Below are 12,800 nucleotides of genomic sequence, written 5' to 3'. Positions count from 1 at the left end.
GTTGCATGCATAAATATGCTATTTAAACTTTTTTTTTGCGTTGTTGCTTTTCAGCATAGAAAAGGCGGGGTTGTAGGAATCTCAGCCCCAGAGCTCAGCTCTGTAGCAGCAGTGGAGTGAAATACAAGGCCAAAGGGCTGCTGCGTGCTAAAGTCCAACACTCACTTTTGCTATTTGACTACCAACCCTCTATTAAAACTAAATGCATGGTGACCACATTTGAAAATATTCCTCCCTTGCCACGCGCTATATTCTGCACAGTTCACAGTAAAAAAAAAAGTCTAGTTTGGGGCTGGGTGTACAGCCCAAGGCTAGAGCACTTGCCTAGTATATGTGAAGCCTTGGATTTGATCCCCAATAGCACACACACACACACATACACACACACACACTCACACACACATACACACACACACACACCAAAAACTCATTTCTTTAATGTCCCAGTAGAGTGATACTTTCTAGCTACTTGTTGGATAAAATGCCATAAGAGTAACTCCTTCTGTGCACCTGCCAAGCTCCAGGTCACTGCAGATAATCCTCAAGTCATGTCATAGCTGGGTGACCCAGCCCTGCTCCATCTCTGTTATAGAGACTAGAAAGTCGACACTCAGGACAGTTATGGGACTTAGCCAAGATCATGGGGTAGAGATTAACTTTACTTGTGGACAGGAAGGAACCAGTTATGCAAAAGTTTAAAAGGTTGGGAAGGAGATGGAGGTGTGGCTTAGCGACAAGAGCTCTTGACAATGATGTTCAAAGTCTTGGGTTCAATCCCAGCCCTCTCCAACATATGTGAAAACATGTCAGGTCGTCAGAATGCCTCCCAAAAGGTACACTTTCCTGTTTGTTATCCAAAAAAAAATATATAGTATTATATATGATATATATCAGTATATATAATATATGTATACACATATTAGCAAGTACTCACTCCTTGTCCATTTTCCACAAAAGTATCTTTCTGTACTTCGAAACAGTGAAAGTTTCCCTACCTCTTCAGGAATGGGAAAACAATGGTGTTATTCCCAGGGAAATACAACCAGATCAACTGTGTGCTGACCTTAGGGACACCCACCAACTTGTGAATCTATGGGGGAAATCTCCCTCGTTGTCAGTGGGGAGAATGAAGCCCAGAGAAGCTGAGAGCTAACCTGGTGGCAGTCTGGAGACAAGGGTCTGGGACTACATCTCCTTGTGCCAGGCTCTCACCCTCATCACAAAGCTACCTGAGCTGTCATCTGAGCTCCCGGACTCACACATGAACTATTTGAGGGGGACTGTGGCCGCAATGGAGCGAGACACCCCATCTTAAGGAAGAGAGTAATTAACCGATCACATCCCCTGAGAAGTGTTATTAAAAGAGTTAAAAAGAAGAAAAAGAGAGTAATCTGGTCAAGTGGGTCATGAGGCCAGGCCAGCTTCCCTGAGGAGGCCATGCTGACGCAGAACTAGGAGCTGGTGAAGGGCCTCATGGGAGGTGGCCGAAGGGAAACTCTAGCTGAGGACAGCATGTGCCCATGAGAGTTCATGAGAATGACGGAATTCAGTCTTGCTGGGGCTCCTTTGTTGGCCTCTGGTGGTCCTTAGCTCAGTTCTTCTGTTCTTGTTTTGTATTTTTCTTAGGAAGTAAAAGTATATTTCTTGGTCCTGCGTATGGCTTACTAAAACTTTAACAAGCTGTGTTCTAGGCATATACTGTAATAAATTCTAGTCTCTGCTCATATTTTATATTAGAAGGCAAATTGGGGGAAGGAGAGCGCCCTTAAGGTTGATATCTAGATGCCTGCAGTAGGAATCCTTCATTACCATGTTGCTTTAATAATGTGATCCCCAAAAGCTTGTAACCATAATACAGCCCGGCTTCTGGTTGTCATTACCACCTCTGGAAATATTATTTCCAATTTTCTCACTGCTCTGTCTCATAGTTTATGCCTAGAAAATGCAATGTTGCCTCTGTCTATGGCATAACTGAAGACCTTGGTTCACCTGTTGCAAAACCCTTTGCCCTTTGGAGACTCAAAGAACACAGTGTGGAACCATAGACAGCGAGACTGAACACGAGAGCCCTCAGACCCTCTTTCTCTGAACACAAGAATTTTCTTGCATCTGACCAATATCTCCTGTTTTTCTACTTACTGGTCAGCCACTGCTCTGCTTGGAAAACTAAAACAATTCACTGTTTTGACAGAAGGGACAAAGCCACTGTGATAGAGGGAATTGGATTCTCTTTTTCTAAGGCATCTATTAAAATAAGGCCTAGGTTCTAAATACCCCCGTGACAAACAGCAGACTGGCTATATTATCACGGGTCTGTTCAAAGTCGTGAAGTCCCTGAGAACATGAAGGCACAGGGAGAACCGTTTGGGTGAATTTTAGTAAGAGCCACAAGATGTCAATGGTACAAACATGGTTCTGTCTACAGAAGATTAGTGGGCGGGAGGTCTGGCTCAATGGGTTGAGTGCTTGCCTAGCACACATGAGGCCCTGGTTCAGCCCCCAACACTGAAGGCAGAGAGAGGACCAAAAGGTCGAGGCTGTAGGACAGGGGCTGCTTGTTCTTCCCGGCCACCTGGCTAGCTTAGCCCCGAAATAATCACACAGAAGCTGTATTAATTAAATCACTGCTTGACCCATTAGGTCTCACTTCTTATTGGCTAACTCTTACATATTAATTTAACCCATCTCCACTAATCTGTATATAGCCACAAGGTCATGGCCTACCAGCAAAGTTTCAGCACCTCTATCTCCAACGGCGGATCCATGGCGTCTCTTTCTCTCTGCCTTCCTTCTCCCAACATTGAGTCCAATTTTTCCTGCCTAAATTCTGCCTTATCAACAGGCCAAGGCAGTTTCTTCATTCATTAATCAATAAAAGCAACACATAGACAGAAGGGCCTCCCAAACCATGAGGTCATCTTTGACTACAAAAGGGCTGTGTGGACAGCCTGAACTACAGGAAACCCTGTCTCAAGAAAAAAGAAGACTCCTGAATTGTGCAGGTTACAACCAGTCAGAGCAATCATAGAACTGCAGATTGGCCACACCTAGGAGGACATGTTCATGTCTACGCTCGAAACAGAGCTAATATTCCAAACACTCTTCCTGTGTTCGAGTACCTTTGGCCCCTGAAGAATGGACAGCCCCTGACAGACTGTCCTCATCACTATATGCTGGCTGGCCCCCGTGTCCTTGCTGCTACGTCCCCAGGTCTCTCTTAGACTCCAGCTCTGTCTGCACCATCTTGTCTCCTGAGCTGGCCTCCTCGTCAGTCTGTTTCACTATCATCCAAGGTGGCCTTCACTTCCTGCTCCTAGAAGTCTCTGCTAGCCACCAACTTTGCTCCTCGGAGCTCCTTGTCCCTGGCGTACGAACCGTTCGTTTCGGGGGCCTATAACTAGTGAAAAAAAAAATAGATTGTTGGAATAATGAATTCTTCAGGAAGTAGTGTGGTCTGTTTCCATAACAACCGACACAGCAATCAGGATTCCTGGGCTGGAACTGGCAGGCACGTTGCTGGGGCTGGGGCTGTGAGGGAGAGTGTTCATGTTAATTCGGAGCCTCTGTGATACCCCTCCCTTGCTGTTACACAACCTCTCACTGAGGGCACTGACTTCCCCTAAGGCTTAGGCTTAGGCCTAGGGAGAATCCGGCCCCTTAGGCCTTGAGACCTGAGCTACTGCCAGCAGGTAGGAATACTCTCCTCTATCCCAGTGGGAGGAACTTCAGGCCCCGTGTTCCCTCCCCACCAAGGATAAACTTAGCTGACTGCCGACTTCTGTGTGAATATCACCATTCCATTCCTGAGGAGAGCAGTCCTGTGTTTGTAGAGAAATACCTTTTCTAAGGACACAGATGCTCTCCCCTCAGGTCAAGCAAGCAGCCCACAGGAGTCTGTGGAGACTCCACAGGCTTTGGATTGTCCCATACATGACTCAGGAAGCTTTGCTCACACAAGATGGCCCAGCTGAGTAGGGAAGCATTTGGCGAATGTGCTTCAAAGAGCATCTCTGTGTCCCACCACTGCGTGGCTACCACTTTAATAGCCTCTTCTATGACTCTTCTTCCTCCTTCCCTCCTTCTCTTGAGTAGTATCTGCTATTGCCCAATCTCGTTTGGCTTCATTTTCCCTTCTCCGCTTTTCACTTCTGTCTATGCCCAAAGCATCCTGTAATCTGAGTTCACACTGACTCACCCAAAGCCTTGATAGGCGTGCTATCCGTGTTTGGAAAACACATCTGGCTAATCGCGTGAGAGGCGACGCTAATGGCATAACGATGGGGCCACCACTCGGTGCTGCAGCTTCCAGAGTGTCAGGACACAGATGGCCTTGTTTATGTTGGCACTGGTGCTGTGGGGAACTGTGTTTAAGTATTGTGATGGCAATCTTGATGGCCAACTTAATTGGGTTAATAAATACCTCTAGCTACGTCCGGGAGGGGTCTCCAAAGAGGATTGTTAGACCATGAGATCTCTGACCTAATCGGTGGAATTACTGATCCATTGTTTAAGTCATAAGAAGATGACATTATCGGGGGAGGGTGACAGTGTAGGAGCTGGGACCTTGGAGGAAGGAGTTCACGGGGACCTGCTCTGGGGATAGGTCATGTCCAACCACTTCCTGTTCCTTTTCTCGCTGCTTCTTGGCTGCCATACGGAGAACTGTTTAGCCCTACCATGCTCTCACAGCCGTGATAGAGCAACTCCTCAGAACCATGAGCCACAACCCCTCTTCCGTCGTTCAAGCTGCTTTTCGCGGGTCTTTTGTCATAGCAATGCCAAAGCCTAACTAGCGTCACCTTTGAGAGATATTCAGATAAGATTCTGTGTTATTATATGCCTGTTTAGCCACTGCGCATAGTGTTATTTCTCTTCCTAGAGAACTGAGAGCTTTTCCTAAAATTCAATAATTTACAATTGCTTTGACTTCATTGTAACCCCATTGTCTTTGCGTTGTTCCCTGTTATGGAAGAACTCTGAATTGCCTTTCAGGAGTATCTGCTTGGGGACCGGCACGAATATGTTGGTTTCATCAGCTCATGAATCTATTCACATCTAATAGAAAACGATTCGAAGCTTTCCAATTCCCCCTCATGGTGAGAGAAAGCAGCTTCCCTTTAGCCCCTGACACAGGCAGGCGCTAGAGAGAGCACTCCAGAGTCACTTTATGGAACGCTTGTGCCCAGACAAGGGACAGGATACCATTTCCAGCCTTCATTTCCCAGGAAGGCAGAAAGATAAACGATGAATTAGAAAATAGTATATGTTTGAGTGGGATGGGGGCTTGAAACGCTCTCGTGTTGTCAAGAAACACTATCAGTTGTTTCCCTCGCAGTGGCAGGCTTTTTTCACCTTCTAAAACATGTTTGCCAGACACTGGAGCCTGACAAGTCATAGCTGGCTCCTCCAGAAGTAAAGAGAGCTACAGCCACACTGCCGTGGGGAAGCTCATCTTACCTGATCTCAGTATCTGGGCCTGGATAGCACCTTGGAAGGAGGCATCAGGAATGGCATTGAGTTAAAAAGGCAGCTAGTTCAGCACTCAAGCCCTTCCTCCAGGAAACAGTTATTCCTCTGCAGGCCCAACAGCTTTATGAGCATGTCCCACTTAGTAAAATAAACAGGGTAAGGCAATGCCAGTCCTTAGACCCAGCACTCAGGAGGTGGAGGCCGGGGGAACTCTCAGTTTGTGGCCAGCCTGTTCTGTATCAAATTTCAGGCCAGCCAGGGCTGCATAGTGAAAATCTATCTTTAAAGAATTAATAATGCATACTTAAGGGTAATTATTTTTAATTATTATTAATTTTTTTTGCTTCACTGAAGTGTCCTTAAGTGATATTAATTCAAGAACACTGTGGTCAAAACATGGACCAGTGAGACAGCTCACTGCTAAGGTGATTACTTGCCACCAAGCTTGAGGACTGGACTTTGATCCCTGAAGCCTACATGGCAGAAGAGAACTCACTCTTACAGGTTGTCCTCTGACCCGCACACACATGCCGTGGCATGCGTGCATACATTCTAAATGAATGAATGTAGGGAAAATTAAAGGAGCCTAGAATGGCTAGTTCAGCTGGATTCTGAGACTTTGATCCAGTCGTTCTACTCCTTGCCTCTGCCGTCCATGGAAAGCAAACAACACCTTAGAATTACAGTGCAAGTAAGGACCCCCCAGTGTCTGTGGAGCAGACTCAGGGAACCAGCAGCTACAGGGAATTGAGGGGGGAGATGGTGCATGGGACCAAAAGAGAGCCTTTGGGTTCAGGCATCTCGGAGGGGAGGGTCCCCTGATGTTTGGCAGCTTTGGCTGTGAAAACACAGTTGCAGAGGGTTGAAGGGGAGAAACAGGGAGGAGAGCAGACAGCACAAGAGCCAAGCAATGGGCAATTTTGTGCCCACTTGACTGGGTTATGTGTTACCCAGACAGTGGGCAAAGCGTGGATTCTGGGTGTGGTTTGAGTTCTTTTCCAAGCGAGAACTCCATTTGAATCCCTGGACCAAATAAGGTAGACTGGACCTCACCAATATGGGTGAGCACCATTCGGTCTGTGGTGCCGGGGGTCGGGGGAGTAGGGAGGAGTGAAACACAGAAGAAGTGGGGGGATTCTCTATCACTTCGGGAGTAGGAATGCATCTACCCTCACTTGGACTTCACAGCTCCAGGCTCTTCAGCCTTCAGACTCTAGAACTTAAACATCCACCTAGACAATCAAATTGTCAGCACCCTGAGAGGACTCCAGCTTCTTCGACATTAGGGCTTAACTCAACGCCGTCAGTTTCCCTGAGTCTGATTTGAGATGGCCACCGTGGGACCTCTTGGCCTTCAGAGTCAAGCAATCCACTTCCCACAATTGATTCCCTTCTTGCTGTGGCTTTGGTTTGTAAGATAAGGCTTCATAGCCCAGCCTGGTCTCAGACTTAATCCAATCCTCCTGCCACAGCTTCCTGAATGCTTGGGTAATAGATCTGTGCCATTGTACCCTGTACCCGGCTACGAGTCCCCTGGCCAAGGAAGCTGGGTTGCCATAAAGAAGTAAGTTTCCATCTGACCGGGTCTAGCTGAAGACACACACACACATACACACACTCACACTCTTCCCTCTGTGAAAGTGCGCAGATATTGAATGCCTCCATCACTCTGCCTTGGCCCCAGCACCTGTCTCTTCAAACACCTTGCCATTTGGGGAGAAAAGGTAAACGGACATTGTAGTACTTGCCAAGACAGCCCTTGAATGCATCGCCAGCTGAGACATTTCTCTAATGTGGGCGTTGTGTCCCCAGAGAGAACCCAGTGGCATAGACTTTACACTGCGATTGGATGCCATGTCTAGTGGGAGCGGCATGCACTCTTTCTTCATTGACTCAAACAAAGTTAATGAGAATCTCTGCAAAAGACTGCAATTCAAAAGAACGCGAGCCTGTCCTTGGAATACTGCATGATGCAACCAAGCTTCTTTCTCTTTCCTCCATTCTTCCATTCTTCTTCAAGTTTTTAATGATTTCCTCCAAGAAAGCAGTACTGCGGACTTCATGGTCATTGGGAATAGCAAGAATAGTTCAAGAAAGAAAAAAAAACAGTATATGTGCTTGCCAGGCACAACAAGGACTGACCTCACACTTGTTGCCCTCTCCCCCTGACTGAGGTCCTTCTGGAAGCCCCGTAACACTGACTAAAATGCTGGCCTAGTCTCACCTGAGCCTGCGCTAACAACTGAGTGTAGTCAACAGAACGCTGAATGCCCCTTGTGCTCTACTGCAGGAATTCACCAGGCTAATTTCAACGAGTGCCTCAGTTTCCTGAGGGGTGTGTGTGTGTGGCACGTGTGCAGCCCTGGCTTGCCTGAAACTCTTTGTATAGCCCAAGCTGGCACAGGCCTCACAGAGATCTGCCTGCCTCTTGAACCCTCTTTGACTTTGCATGTAAATGTCCCCCTTCCAGGTTCTGCTTTAATGAGATATGTCACGTCTCTCTATGACAGTGCTCAGTTTTGGCAGAACTGAACAATCGCTGACTTGTCAGAGTGAAGGTCAATGGAGTTTACTAGCAAACGGTCCAGCCAGATCACGTGACCCAATTTAAGATGTAAAACCATGAAGTCGTTCATTAAAGGTGATTGTTAAATGGCGGCTCATGTTTGGTGTCACGACAAACCTCCTTTCGTGGATGTGTTTCTTACGGCAAATCTGTGGGTCTGTGGTTAAAACCTGGCACCACCCTGACTGACACAGGACTGTGTGGTGTGTGTGTGAACTCCAGAGGGTCCTACAGGTGGGGGTCCTACAGCACCTAGCGGTAGCAAGCAAAACACCTGTGGCTCTCAGCATAGTGTTCTGTTAGAGTTTTAAAGAGCACCTGCTTTAAATGCTGTTAAGAACATTACACGACCTATTACAAACAAAGCAGACATTTCTTAGCTGACACGGAAAGCCAAAAAGCATGACGAAATGGAGACTTTCTTCTGGGTGGCATTCAGGGACTCTCAGGCACGCCTCTGAACCCCCAGTCTTACTGCCTTCCCCCCAGCCCGACAGAGAACACCAGCAGTTCCTCCCATCGGCTGTGAGAGGAATGGCCGAGCATTTAATAAGGCGCTGAGGACTTTATTAACTGTCATAACAGTTGCTCATTCGCCACGGAGCCATTATCCCAGCGTTATTACACTGTAAATACGAAGAGAAAGAGCAGCACAGCCCCAGGCACCCCTGGGAGATCACAGCAGACCGCTTCTTGCTCATCTGGTCTAGAAGCTCCCAGTCCGGCCCATCCTGGAATCACCTGGGGAATGTGTTCTGGTGGTTATCTTTTTTAATAATGAGAAATTTCAGGCTTCCAAAAGAGTTGGAAGCATCTTTACAATAAGCTCGGGCGCCCGTCAGCTTCGTTCTACTGGTCACGTTTAGCGAGCGACTGCTTCCCACGGGTCTGCGCTTCTGACTGCCCCTCCATGTTTCTTTAACTCTTAGACATTTCAGAGTCACTTGTCAACACCTGCTTCCTTTTCCTGGAGAGTCTTCTAAAAATTTGGGTGTCCAGGAGGCACCAGCTGCAGGCGTTTAGAGGTTTCCATCCTGGTGGGGAATTTTTTTTCCCTAACACTAAGTTTCTTGGTTGTTCCCTGAGGAACCATGTTGATGGGGCCCCTACTGAGAAGACTCTGACGGTTCTGTAGCAAAGAGAAGAGCTGGGCAGCCAAACGCGAAGCTGGAGAAATGGGTTAAGGCCACAGTAGTAGCGTGCCTGCCTAGTGTGCTGAGGTGAGATCGCATGACAGCAGAACCACTCACCTCCTGGCCAGGTCGTGAGAGAGAAAACAAATGAACCAGCAGCCCAGTCCCCTTCAGGGCTCAGCCCTCAAGACCTAAGCCTCCCACTGTGCCAAGCTGAGCACCAAAGCCTTTCCCACATACATGGGCCTTTAGAGAATATTCCAGACCTAACTGTAGCAGGTCAGGATTAAAAAGCCTTCCATGGGCTGGGATATTGTGGGGTAACACAGCCCCAAATAGGGATCCCGTCATGAAATCCAGTCCCAGTTCACAGTCCAGGAAGCCAGGCCATGGAGGCAGCATGGTTGTTAGCATGTCACGGGGGTCAGGGCTTTCTCATTTACTTTCCTTGTGTAATGGTATCAATGACTGTTAGAGTCAGGATGTAGAAGTCCTGTGGCCTCAGAGAGGGGACAAGTCAGTTCTCTTCCAACCACTCAGCAAGTCTAAACCAAGGCCTGGGACCAGGCCCATTGACCCCAGCACCATACACAGGGCTGCCTGGCCTAGAGAGTCACTGTTCCTGATACAACAGTTGCCAAGTACCTCCTAGATGCCAGGCCATAATAATAAGGAAGTATGTCTGTTGTTCTCAGGGTTCTGGTCCCTCTTAAAGTTCTTATATGACCCACAGCTGGACTTATACACTGGCGTACGTCAACAACTCCTCCAAAACACCTGTCAAAGGCTCCCAGCGCTAACAGAAATGTTGACTAGTATAGAGATGTGGGCTTCTTACTCGCTCCGGGCCCCATAACATTGGCTCCCAGCAATAGCACACTGAAGCTAGGCCTGCCAAAGCACTCCCGTTAGCTACCGGAGGCTTCAAGTGCCTTGTGGGTCCCAGCTGGCTCCGTCGTTCCTGGGCGGTCAGCTTACAGTAAGAGGCATTATAGCTTTTCTCTGAAAGGAATCATTCAGTCACAAAAACATGAGCTCAGGGCTGAGACCATTTTAATGTAGAGAGGAGGATTTCAAGGGCAGGAGTGGGTGGGTTTTTGAAGAAAAACAGCAACAAACAGATTACTTGAGAATAGTACAGACTGATTTGCAAAACATACTTAATACTCTCAAAACTGCAATTGCAAAGACTGTTCGTCTTTAAAGATGTGGAAAACAGTACCACAATTTGTAAGTTATGTCTAGACATTGTAAAATTGTGCCGTGTTAGCACTGAGATCGGTGTGTGCGCGCGTGTGTACACGTGCACACGTGTGTTGTCAGAAGACAACCGTGGACATTGGTTCCCAGGTGCCTTCTACTTAGTCAAGAGCTAACAGTACACAACACAACGTCAGCCTAGCACACTATGCTTGGGGCTGTGTTCCCCTGGTACAGGGCTTCCTCGGAGCCCGTGGAGCTGTGTTCCCCTGGTACAGGGCTTCCTCGGAGCCCGTGGAGCTGTGTTCCCCTGGTACAGAGCTTCCTCGGAGCCCGTGGAGCTGTGTTCCCCTGGTACAGGGCTTCCTCGGAGCCCGTGGAGCTGTGTTCCCCTGGTACAGGGCTTCCTCGGAGCCCGTGGAGCTGTGTTCAGTCCTTGGCACCAAATAAACTGGATACTGGGGTGGATACCAGTAATCACACCACTTGAGAGGTGGAGGCTGGAGCACCAGAAGTTCAGAATCATCCTTGGCTACATCATGTTCAAGGCCAGCCTGGACTACATGAGGTCCTCATGCTCAAAATCTAAAATGTCCACCCCATGTCAGCTACACATGTAACTGTAAATGTATAAAACTATGAATCTGATACTCTTCATAAAAGATGAACCTCGTAGTATCCCTGGACTAAATGGCCTAGATGACGTCTGTCATTTCCACTTGGTGGGGAAATAAGTTATCATGTTTTGTGGAAATGTGTTTCTAATATTGACTGTGAGTTCACGCAAATCTGTGATCCGGCTTTTTAAATAACCCCACTGATCCACAAGATGGCAGATAAAGCATCAGGTGGTGAGAACAGAAACAGCAGTGCGTGCCCAGCTCAGCACCATGACTGTGGAAACAGCCCTAAGTCACCCACGCTGAGGGCACGTGCTCCTCCACCTCGGGGATGCAGGGGCTTATCAGCCGATTGTCTTCATCTGCCCGCGATTTCCAGGCCCTGATCAGCAAATGCTATCCCTGCCAGCTTTGCTGACTCCTCCCACCCTACCTAAAGCCAGGGAGCAGCAAGAGTTGCTTGGGATCCAGTCCTTGGATCTGAGGCTGAGGGTCCAGGAGCTGCATCTAAGGCAAGGTCATGAAAACTGGAACAGGGCTTGCCCGAAGAGCACCAGGTCCGAGGAACAGCGCTCACTCGGCGACTTCTGGAGAGCGACAGACGGAGACGGAGTGGAAAACCAGGCTCAGGGCCCCTGAGCTCTGTTCCATCAGTGCAACTTGAGGTTCACATGGAGAATTCAACAGCCCAATCCTTTAAAATCCCACTTGAGATTGAAAGTAAGGATTTTCTGTTCTTTTTACCTTCAAAATGGGATCTCATTTAGACTCTAAATCATACCACATGGGGCTGCGTAAGGGTCTACTAGGGGCAAGAGCCTACAGTAACCGTGGGCTACAAGTCAGTGAGGGGGCGGCAATTGCGGCAGCCCCTTGTCTTTATCAGTCACCCGGCCATTGGAGAGCATAGGCCCTTAGCTCTGAGACAGGGTTCTTCAGAAGAATTATGTCCCATGTATCAAATTATCCTAGAGGGACACCAAGCCCCTCTTTACTTAAAAGTGTTACGTTAGGACTTTGATATTAGAGACAGGATGAAAAGCCATGCAGCCCCTAGCAGATTTTGTGCTGCTTTTACAGTGAGAAAATCAGATTGTTCCCCAGTTTGGAGCCAAGGGAAGAATCATGCCATTGTACAGGTTACTTAAAATTCCACACTGCCTGCACCGTTCGGCCCAAAAATGCTAAGAATCCGCAGCTGTTGCTGCCACGGAAGGCTTCTAACTGGGGCAGCGAGCGCCCCTGCACACAGCTGTTGTTAATTCGAGATGGAGCCTTTTAATTGCCTTTGTGTCAAGATTTATTAAATAACATTTCAGAAGGGCAAACCTGTAATAGTCATGTTAGTAGAAGGCTGAAGGAGAAAATAATTGGAACACAGTGTCTGCCTTGGAAGCTAAGTCGTAAAATATCTTCCCCACGTGGCCAGCCACCAGCTGTCCTGGGAAAAGCGCTTCCAGGTAAACACAACCCCCCAGCTCAGCTGAGAACTCCCCTTAGTCATTTACCTGGAAGCACTTCTTCCTCTGAGTGTCCTCTCTCGTCCCCACGCTCTCCCTTCCTATTACAGCTGGAAGCAAGAGTCCCTGCTTGGGGCAGCGCTCTGGCATTAGGGGACAGCTGCTCCTCGGGGGGGGGGTCTGTCTCGTTTCTGCTACCTTCTGTAATTGCTGGTTTCCTAGTATGTTTGGGCCCTCTGTGCAGTACTGTGGAGGTGTCTGAACCTCCCGCCCTTGGCTTCCAGCAGCTCTCTGGATGAGCAGATGACAGAACACGTGAATCCTTCCTGGCTTGTCTGTCACAGCAAGGAAG

At 48.1% G+C, this 12,800-nt stretch overlaps 1 protein-coding gene across 2 annotated transcripts in view; it reads left to right on the top strand.

Moving 5' to 3' along the window:
- The window catches only part of Ak5 (adenylate kinase 5), a 164,444-nt gene that overhangs the window by 129,930 nt on the left and 21,714 nt on the right, over positions 1-12,800 (top strand). The window lies entirely within an intron of this gene.

Source organism: Chionomys nivalis, chromosome 18 (assembly GCF_950005125.1).
Source record: "Chionomys nivalis chromosome 18, mChiNiv1.1, whole genome shotgun sequence".
Taxonomy (NCBI): Eukaryota; Metazoa; Chordata; class Mammalia; order Rodentia; family Cricetidae; genus Chionomys; species Chionomys nivalis.
This window is presented reverse-complemented; position numbering and strand designations above follow the sequence as displayed.